Here is an 11,530-nt window from a genome sequence, read left to right on the forward strand (position 1 = left end):
ACACCTAGCTCCCATTCAAGCAGCAGTTCACACTGCAATAACCAGTGTGATGGCATGCTTTAAGTGTGGCCAGGCAGGCCACGTGGCAGTAAACTGCCCCCAGTCAGGACGCCCACCAGCAGCTGCTCCACCACGCATGGGGAAACTTAGGGGACCATGCTGGGCATTTGGAAGGAAGGGGCATTTAGCTAAGGAATGCAGATCCAGGCCTCAGGGAAACGGGAGAGGGAGGGGGCAGCCAGGCCGTACCCAGCCTCCTCCCACCTGGAACATGAAGCGGCCCAGCTACAGCAACCCTCAATGGGGCACAGGGCTTCCATGCCCACAACCCCCTCAAGGAATGACCAACTTTGTCGCCCAACCAATGGCTCAATCAAACCCATTTGCACCTCAGAAATACCAAGAGCAGCTCTGTGGGGGCGAGACCCCTTGGTGGCTTTGGCCATGAAAGCAGGGGAACGAGACCCATGGGTGGCCTTCGCCACAAAGGTGGGCAAGCACCCACTAATCATGTGGGCAGTGTGTCGTCTCCACAACAGTTCCAACGACTCGGCCATCTGCCTTCCCTTTTGGGTGGACACAGGATCAGATGTCACTGTCATCCCAGACATACACTGGTCTCTACCATGGAAGCTAGAAGAAGCCCCCATGGTGGGCGGAGTTGGAGGGCTGTCCTGAGCCCACAAAAGCACCCAACCAGTAGCAATAACCCTCTGCACCGAGAGAGGACCAGGAAGAACTATCACCCTCACTACATATGTTATATCAGATTGCCCACCCTTGTTGGGGAGGGATGCCCTAGCCCTGCTGGACGTTAGGGTGACAAATTTATTCTAAGGGCCACTGTCGCATACCCGCCATTGCCCATCAAGCTGACTTAGAAATCAGTCGATCTGGTGTGGATCAAGCAGTGGCCCTTGTCAACGTCTCAAATGACTGCTCTCCTTGAGCTAGTTAGCCGTGAGTTACACAAGAATCATATAGAACTCTCCACAAGCCCATGGAACACCCCGATCTTCGTAATACCTAAGCGGTCTGGTGAAGGCTTTTGTCTCCTGCACGACCTGCGGGAAATTAACAAGAGAATCCAGCCTATGGGCCCCGTACAATCTTCGCTGCCCATGAACTCGATGATACCGAGAGGACAACCCTGTGCAGTGCTCGACATCAAAGACTGCTTCTTTTCTATTCCCCCGCACAAAGATGACAAGGAGCGTTCGCCTTTTCCATCGCCTTTCCGAACAGCCAGCAGCCCAACCTACGCTTTTAGTGGAGAATGTTACCCCAAAGAATGGTCAACTCTCCCATCATCTGCCAGATCACAGTAGACCGAGTGCTAGCACCAGTCTGGCAGAGCAATCCGACTGTGACCATCATGCAGTACATGGACGACATCCTGATCGCCGCACCATCTACGAGACAAGTAGACCAGCTGGTATCAACCATCTCCGGGACCTTAAAGACAAATGGCTTCGAGGTAGCGACTGTGAAAATAAAAAAGGGACCATGCGTGACCTTCCTAGGAGTGGGAATCACAAGCTCCTACGTAACTCCTCCCCAGATGAAAATCCTCCGAGACATCAAGACGCTCCACGACATGCAGCAGCTGGTAGAGTCCTTACAGTGGCTCCGCAACATCGTCCTGATTCCTCCCGAGGTCATGGACCCTCTAAATGACCTCTTGAAAGGAAAGAACCCATGGGAGCAGAAAACCCTGTCACTGAAAGCGATAAGCTCGCTCGACTTCATCAAACGCCAGATGTCAGAGAGCATGCTCACCAGATGGTATTCAAGTGCACCAGTTGATCTGTATGTCCACTTTACAAAAAAGGGGGGAGTGGGAGCCTTAGCCCAAGGACCCCCCGACAAAGCCCAACCAATACTATGGGTGGTCTTGGGGAAACCGTCACATTCCTTTTCCCCGGGAGTCGAGTGCCTCAGCAGCCTCATCATGAAAGGCAGGAAACTCGCCCTAAGACATCTGGGCATCGAACCTTCCAAGATATACTTGCCCTTCCGCAAACAGCTCTCCGTGCAGTCAACAATAATATCGGAATATCTAGCCATGGCCCTTGCAGGCTTTGGAGGAGAGATTCGCTACGTGGCAAAACCCCCTTGGACTCGGCTGCTCATGGTCATCAACATGGACCTCCCACCAAAGGTAATCGACCGACCGCGGGCAGGACCAACCATCTTCATGGACGCATCATCGCAGACCTCCACCGCAGTGGCAGTATGGCAGTCAGGAGAACAGTGGCAATGTGTCAAGACAACCGACCCCATGCTTTCAGCCCAAAAGCTTGAAGCAGCAGCCGTAGTGCTAGCGTGCGGACTGTTCCCAGAAGAACACCTTAACATTGTGACTGATTCCATATTTGTAGCCAAGCTCTGCCTAGCCATGTCCGGATCAGGTGTGTCACTGTCCACAGTGGCAACGATGCTGGAGGAAGCACTCTATTCAAGGAAAGGCACCGTATCAGTCATGCACATCAACAGCCATGACCCGATCAAAGGATTCTACCAAATTGGCAACGACAAGGCTGATACTGCCGCAAAAGGCGTATGGACACTGAAAGAAGCTCGTCAGTTGCACGAGTCCCTTCACATCGGAGCTAAAGCACTTGCGAAAAAGTGCGGGATTTCTACCACGGACGCAAAGCACGTCGTCGCCACCACCCCCCACTGCCAGAAGTCGCCGCTGTGGTCAAGTGGCGTCAACCCCAGAGGCCTCAAAGCCTCAGAAATATGGCAAACAGACTTTACACAATGCCAGCTGTTGAGACCCCAAGCGTGGCTTGCAGTTACTGTAGATACGTACAGCGGCATGATTGTAGCCACACGGCATCTCAAGACCGATTCCAAAGCGACCATTCAACATTGGCTAACAGCCATGGCATGGCTTGGAGTTCCAAAACAAATCAAAACAGACAACGGCTCAAACTTCATCTCAAAGACGGTCTAAGCATTCATCTCGAAATGGAAAATCGCCTTGGTACATGGCATCCCATACAACAGCACCGGACAAGCCATCGTCGAAAGAGCAAACCAGACTCTGAAAACTAAGCTGGAAGTACTAGCAAAGACAGAAGTCTTCACCAATACCATTTTCCCGAGTGACCAGGCGTGCATACAAGCAACTGCGCTGCTAGTGTTAAATCAATTCCCTAGGGGGGATGAAACAAACAGTCCTGCCCAGAGATATTGGGCCACTCAAGCACTAGAGAAAGGCCCACGGGTTGTGATCAAAAATGAACTAGGGGAGTGGGAACAAGGTTGGAGACTAGTGCTCACGGGGCGGGGACATTAAATGGTGTCCACTCATATCTATTAAACCAGACCTTCAGAGTGAAACTCATGAGAATTGTGAGATGTTGTTTGCAGGACTGGATCATTGGACGCCCCCGCAACCCATACGCCCCACTTTCATACCGGGAAAGAGAGAAAGACCACCGAGCAACCTGACATCGCCTGAGAAGCTCGCACCATCAAAATCAAACCAGCAACGGTCTCTCTGTGTGATCTTGTTTCTAGGGTTAGCAGGCGGAGGACAGGCAGACACAAAACATTATCCTCAGCAGCCATTCAGGTGGGTTCTATGCCATCTCTCAGGTGAGGGGGTCATCAAAGAAATTGTTACAGTAGACACCCCATCTTTCGAGTTCAGGCTAAAAGACATTTTTCCCTCACATACAGGGCACCCCAAATTTCAGGAGACGACATTGTTTCAGACCTACTGGTGCCCTGCTTCCAACTCAGGAAAAAGTTACTGTAATTACCCAGGGTATGGATATTGTGGATATTGGGGGTGCAAAACTATTGTGACAAGCAATAGATGGAAACCACAGCAGCCTGATAAGTTCCTGCAAATTAAGTGTGCTCCCCATGGCTGTCTCCAACTAAATTTGATATGAAGGGGTATGTGCTTTCACCCCAAGGCTGGAAACAGCACACCTGCACAGGCTATATAATGACAATCCTGCAGCCGACCCATGATGGCTGGGCCACGGACAAAGTGTGGACAGCGTTTGTTTATCTCTCTCGCCAAATCTGGGCGAACATACAAATTATCAGACTCCCACCTCCAATATCTCAATCAGTCGGACCCAATCTGGTTCTAGCAATGAGTAGACCCAGGAAGGGGATCGCAGCTAACGATAGTTTTAGCCACAAAACACAGATGCCAAAACTTACCTCCCCATCTGATCTTTTAGCCAAACCAATCCTCTCCAGTCCATTCTTAAGCATGTTAAATGCTACCTTCTTGTCGTTAAACCAATCCAACCTGAACCTCACAGAGTCATGCTGGTTATGCTAAGATGCACAACCCCCTTTTTACAAAGGTGTTGCCCTCGATTTCCCATTCATCTTCTCAAAGTCAGACAATCCACGCCAATGCAGATGGGACACCCCCCGGAGAGGCATTACCCTAAGTCAGGTTACGGGCCAAGGCAAATGCTTTGGCAATGCAACCTTGGCAAAGCAGATGGGCAACATCTGCCAGGAATTTGTCAAACTTAAGGAGGGAAGTTCCAGTGTGTGATCCCAGCTGCATCAGGAATGTGGGTCTGTCAACGATCTGGAGTAAGCCCATGTGTACTCCTTGACAAATTCGATCATTCTACTGACTTTTGTGTCCATGTTTTAATTGTCCCCAGAGTCCTGTATCGCCAGGAAGAAGAGGTGTACCACTTGTTCAAGGACCCCAACCAGCTCCACAAATGAGAAGTGATAACAGGCATCACCACCGCAATGCTCCTCCGTTTAGGAGCTACCGGCGCTGCCACAGGCATCTCGGCCCTTGCAACACAACATCAAGGACTGGCACAACTGCAGATGACAGTCAACGAGGACTTGCAGAAGATCAAGAAATCCATCTCTTCCCTAGAAAAATCCCTTTCCTTGCTCTCAGAGGTTGTACTCCAAAACAGGTGAGGACTGGACCTCTTGTTCATGCAGCAAGGAGGGCTGTGTGCCGCCTTGAAAGAGGAATGCTGCTTTTATGCAGACCACACCACAGTCATAAGAGACTCCATGGCCGAACTGAGAAACCGGCTAAACCTAAGAAAAATGGACAAAGAAGCTCAACAGGCCTGGTTCAAGTCGTGGTTCAATCAGTCCCTGTGGCTCACCACCCTGATTTCTACCCTAATAGGCCCACTCACTATAATCTTACTAACCCTGATCTTCGGGCCTTGCATATTAAACAAACTGGTGCTATTTGTTAAAAAGCATTTAGAAACGGTTAACATTATGTTTGTCGAGCGCCGACAATTACTTTAAGGTGTGCCAGTTACTAACACACTTACAATTTTATACTAATTTTACTAACCCATGAAATTTTGTAACCCTACATTTTATAACTTTATATGATTTTACTAATCATGAGGGAGGGGGGAAATGTGGAGAGTTAAGGATATGCGTGCAGCAGGAAATTGGGCAGTACAGTCAGTCAGGACATCATCCCCCCTGCAGTCAGACTTTTGCTCTGTACCTGGCTGCACCCAGCTGGACGTGAGCAGAAGGAAATGGCACCGACTGCCCAAGCTATAAAAACCCTTGTAACCTCTCAATAAACGCCATTTGCTGTCCACCACGTTGGCGTCAGGAGCATATGGACCGAGTGACCCTGGGCTTTGGGCCACCGTGCCGGACTAAGAACCAGGTCGCCACGCCTTGAAGGCAACAACATCCCCTGGCAATCATGAAGAATTTGGATTTTGCTTGAATATTTGTGATAAGTTGCATTGTTGTGTGGAGAGATTTATTAATAATTGGTTAGCTGAGAAAGGCCACGCTGAAATAATGCCGCTGGTTAAGCTGAAGGAGAAAAGCCAGCAGTCAGCAAGCTAAAAGGAAAGGTCAGCAGTGACCTTGCTGCAACATGAGGAAAGGGAGTAGAGATTAGTCCTGAATATATCCTGAGAATATGTGAAAAGTATCAAAAGTAGAACCATAGGAATGCAGAAGTAGGCGTAGGTGCTGATATGTAACTGACCAATCCTGAGCTCAACTTTTGCAATATGTATGAAGCTCATTATGAACTGTATTTAACCTGCCGTACTGATCAATAAAATTGGGCCTGTGATGATCAAATTGATGTCTGGGTCTCCTTCCATCGACATTGTTGTTGTTACAGACTGGTAATTAAAATTTTTAAATTGTTAATTATTCTTCCTGCTAGCTTTTTCATTCCCTTACAATCTGGTGTTCTGGTTAGTTATGCTTGCAAGCCATTGAATTATATCTATATTACTTACATTTTCCCTTCTCCTCTACCCCCCACAGGCAAAACTATTACAGGCTCAAGTTTCCTGGCAAACTTGTTCTGTTTCCTTGCCCAAATCAAGGGCAGAATTAACAGAAAGAGAAGATAAAGGAACCCAAACCATTGGACTTTTTTACCCATCCAGCAAACTGCTGGTAAAGAAGGAGCTTGAGCTGATTTCACAAAAAGAAAAGGTGGAAAAGATGAGCAATCATAAGCCTCTCCTGAAAGCCATAAGTCCTGGAAAAGATTAGAAGTTCTGATTTTGTGATTTCTAAACAATTTATGACCTTGCTTTTTTGCTTGAAAATATTAGTGTATGGAATGTGGCATCAGTAGGACACTGAGTCACATCTTTACAAGTCAGTATTTCTACCAGTCACCTGTAAATACATTGCCTTAGAAATCAATCACTGATCTCCACCAATAGCTAAAATAAAGCTATCAGCAATATCAAAATTGGGCTTACTGAGCCCTGTGCAGCCTTACTAAATTGGTAGCACTTTGATTTGTTCAGATCCTAGAGGATAGGAGGCAGGTGTCCTGTATGGGAATTGGAAACCACTGAATACTCCCACTTCCCAGCAGCCTCCCATGTGAACTTCAGGCAGAGCTGTGATGGCACCTGCAGGGATATTGATAAACAAAACTCTGAGACACAGGGGATCAGAGCTCTGAAAATATGATGAAGCTCATCTACACGAGCAACTTGTTTGGAGTACTATTGTGGAATAAATGATAGAAGCTTCAGAAGTAAAGAGAACTAAACTAGAGGAAGGGATTCTTAACAGGATTACAAAAACATTACTCATTGAAGAGTCTTTCCTCTCACAGACTACAGCAGGAGCAGTATCAGTAGTACAGAGAACTTTCATTCACAGTGAGTTTTGTGGTCAATTTGTGTTGTCATCTTATTGCAAATCTCCCATACCTTCTTGGTGATGTCTCATGGACAGCTCCTCACAACACTAACTCTTCCTTCTTCACAGCACAGCCAACAAACTCCAGCTCTCTCCTCAGCCAGCTAACTCACTCTTTCGTAGCACTCATCATTATTGGACACAGCTGTGGCCTATTAAGGGCAGGCCTGTTCCTAATCTTTGGTGATTAGTACAGCTGCAACTCCTCAGGTGTGAGACTGCCTTCTGCACTATTCTCTTACATTCTATCCCTCCACAACTTTGTTCTTTGTGGAATCACTTGGCTGCTTGCTGTCATTAAATGCTTTGCCATTTTTAGAGGTTTTAGTTTTACGATCCTGAGAAATCTTCAGCTTTCTGGAACCCAAACCCTTGAAGACAGTCCATCAGTATTAATTAGGGACCTGATAAATGGCTCAGTGGGCAAAATTGTCTTTAACCTCAATCCAGCTGGGCATTCCATAGGATGACTTAATTTTAAATCATTACAGCACCAAACCCTGGTTTAGAGGAGCAGTTACTCTTTTGGATCCACTTTCTCATCTAGCTCTCTTCAGCAATCAGATGACCAACGCATCAGGCTGTTACCAGAATTAATTTGCTATTGAGTAGTAAAAGTTGTTAATTGATATTAGAAATTCCTCTTTTGACTCTGTCTGTATTCAGATGGACTCTGATTCTTAAAATAATCACTGGGGAAATCTGTTTTCCTCCTCCCTTCCTCTGAAATGTGACATGTTCTCTTAGGCATCACTGTAGGAAATACTTGACTCAATATGCCAGGGAGCCTAATTTAGTCAGAGATAAAACAGGATTGGCCCCTAATAGTGCCAAGAAAAAAGCAAAGTCACACTGAATATTTGTATATCTTTGTCAGAAGTACAGCTCTTGACCTGTGAGTGAGAACTGCTGTCACTGAGAAAAGCTGGGCAGAAATTCTGAGCTGTTTTGAATTCTTTTCACTTTTATCCCCTTAGCAGAGGTAACTTTGTTGAAGTTGCACTGTGTAATGCATTCTGCTTTAGATCCTGCCAAGGACTGAGGAACTTATTTCATTCCATAAATCAATAAATGTCTCTTACAGTCAGTTCATGCTGAGTAGTATACATGGCTTGAAACTATCTATATCAACAAGACCATGCACTATCACCCAGGAAAATCTTATTTATTTATTCCAAATGGTTAATATGACCATTAATTCTTCAATCAAAATAGGATCAGACATTTGATATTCAAGTTTTTAAATGCAAGTGATTAAATAAAATGGTGGAGGTTATTATTTCTTGACCATATCAACTATTAACTAACCTTCTTTTCATGTGTGAAGATTAAAAAAAAATTAGAGTTAAGAAAGGGGCAAACAACAGAAGTACCAAAACACCAATCCTCTGGTGTATACTGTATTTCTTTTATTGCTGTACTTTCAGTCTGTTTTGAACAGGAACCAAGATATTTACCAGGTAAACTTTACAAAGAACTTCCCTTTTCTACTCTAACAAAGGCTAAATCAGTGTGATATAGGTATAATGAGATCTAATAGAACATCAACCATGCAAGAATATGTTCCTGACCATCTGCTTTCAGCTTGTGTTAGTTTTTGGGAACAATTTATGTTGTTCTGTGGTTCCTTCTTTTTCTATTCATTTAAAGCTGCTTAACAAGTAAGATTTGTTGGTTTAGTTTGCCATAGCATCATTTGTCAACCTTGAGTCTTCCAAGAACAAAACTCCTTGTGCTCTTGCTTTGTCTTGTAAAAGCCAGAGCAGCACTTTCCTTCTGGCTTGGTCTCTTTGCACTGTTTTAAGCTTCATTTAACATGAGGGAAAGGATAAGGTCAGAGCAGCTGCATTGTGTAAGTTAAATGAGGTTACCAAACCTACACAGTTTATTTACAACAAAATGAATCACACTCTGTATTTACCATGAGGATGCTAAAAAAGAAAATCAGCCAGATCCTGAAAACAAACAGTTAAAAATGAGAACAAGTCCATTTGTTTTTTTCTCTGATGAAAACAAAATGTAGCTCTGGAATTGCCTGGACAGGAGGTGCCAAAGCTCTAAATGGCTTAAGATGAGTTTTTAATCCAGGCACATTCATCCCCTCATGTTTTGTGCCCTCTATCAGGATAAAGGAATGCTGACTCTCTCCCAGCAATCCTGACAGGCAAAAGAGCAGGAATGCTTAAGCTTTTAATATGATCTTACATATAGAATTGAAAGGAATTCATTTGGAGGATAATTGACTCCTAAGGATCATTCCATGGCTTTGTTGTGAATAGAGGGTCCATAAGGATGAATTATAACTACAGATAAAACAGTGTTCCACCTGGCTTTTTAGGGCAAAACTTCCTTCTAATTTTCATGATTAGATGAATTTTCAACAGATTATCTTTTTATTTCAATGAAACTGTGCTATCTTTTAAATCTTCCATCACTTGACTAGTAGGAGTGTTAATTACATTTTAAGGATTTTTCTCCCTGTGAACAGGTTACTGGAGAAAACAGCTGGATCATGTTTGTGCTCATGTAAGAAGCTATGCCCAGAACAACCCTGAATTCAGAACACTGATTGGAGAACCTCAAATGGGAAAGGTAGGAAGGAGCTTGAGAGTAATATCTTCCTATGGAGGGTCATGAAAAGATTATTGTGGCTGCCACATAAACACTGGAAAAGTAAATGTCTCCCTTTTCTTTAGATGTTGACCTGTGTGTCATGTCTTGTTTGGCTGTTCCATGTCTTGGTCAGTCTTCTGAAGACTGTTTCCGCTTTTTTTTCCAATGGTAATTCCCATTCTGTCACCTAAGAGCTGTAAGGGGAGTGAGAAATCCTTTGCTCAGCTGCTTTTATATATTAAGAAGGTAGTCCCTGAGACACAAAGCCACAGAGCAAGATGGTCCTCAAGATCTTCATGGTCGTCTTTGAGAACGCAATGCAGAACCATGATCTTCTTCAGACTACTTTGTATTTCCTAATTCTATCTGGAAAGGAGGAGCTTGCTAAGGCCTGCCTGTGTGTGCCTTCTCTGGGGGTGCCCGTAGGGAAATGAGTTTCTTGCCTTGGTCAGCTGCCCACACGCATCCTCTCAGGGCCATACTGGAGTTTGCTAGACTCCAATGAAATAAGATGATGGAGAGACACCTAAACAAACAGTATGACTACAGACAAGCTTTTCCAAGGGAAAGGGCTTTAATTCCATTCATAAAGACATATATTTCTTTTCTTTCAAAGTCCAGCTAACTCATAACATTAAGAACATTGAAAATTTTCACAGTCATGAAACAGACAGAAATGTGCATGGATGTTTGGGCGCACAAACCTTGCCTGGGCAGGTTTTCCTTTCCACTGCCACTGGGTTTTGTACTGGTGATGATGGACACTGGCTACATTAAAACATACTTTGTGTCCCTTTCTCTTCTGTTACTAAAATGAAGACTTTGTGTCCCTTTTCTCTTCTCTTACAAAATGAAGACTCCACTTAGGCAATTACTGCTATAGTCAGGTGGCCAGCAGGTACACAGAACATTAAGGACAGAGAAGTCACATTTGGTGTGTACCTCTCTGTGGGCTGGATGTAAAAGGACCATACCAATGGACGTGAGCTGTAGTTAAAGTGCCCAGCCTGGCCTTTGGTCTGTGCAGCTTTCTGTTCATCTGCACTGAATGTCAGGCAGAGAGAGAAGCTGCTACATCGTGGAAAAAGGCAAGAGCCACTACCAGAGAAAGTGTTTGGGGTTGTATTTTTTAATTCTTGGTTATTTCTATTTATTCTTTGCTATGTGAGCCTAGGTGCTTCCAGGAACTAGATCTGGGCCACCTCTGCCCTCTCCTCCTCCCTCCAAGCTGCAAGCAGACTGCTTCTACAAATCAGCATTTCAAACATCCCTGCTGACTTCTGCTCTAGGTTTCTGCCAGCAGGAGGAGGTGGGTGCTGGAGCCTGTGAGGCTGCTCTGAGGCTAGAGGTGTGCCCAAGGGCTGATCTGCAGCCCAACAACCACAGAGAGGTGGAAGGATTCCAAAGAGCTGATCTGGCAGCTGTGGTGCCCTGCCTTGCCTAGACACAAACCCACTTGACACCGTTCCTGAACAAAAAACACTGCGTGCTACAAGAACCACACTGAGCATGGGGCAAGGAGGGCAAGGGAAGGGGCAAAACAAAGGTGTCTCCTCTGAGCCTTGCACTTGGGATAACAGGAATCCACAAACTCTTCAGTATTTCTGAAACATGGTTCCAGGATTACGGTTTTGGTATGGGCAGAACTTTCCTAAGGTTAACATCCAGCTAGAGGCACCAATACCTTATTTCCCCTCACAGACTCGAGACAGTTCCTAACAAAGCAATCAAA

Source organism: Ammospiza caudacuta, chromosome Z (assembly GCF_027887145.1).
Source record: "Ammospiza caudacuta isolate bAmmCau1 chromosome Z, bAmmCau1.pri, whole genome shotgun sequence".
In the NCBI taxonomy this organism is placed as follows: Eukaryota; Metazoa; Chordata; class Aves; order Passeriformes; family Passerellidae; genus Ammospiza; species Ammospiza caudacuta.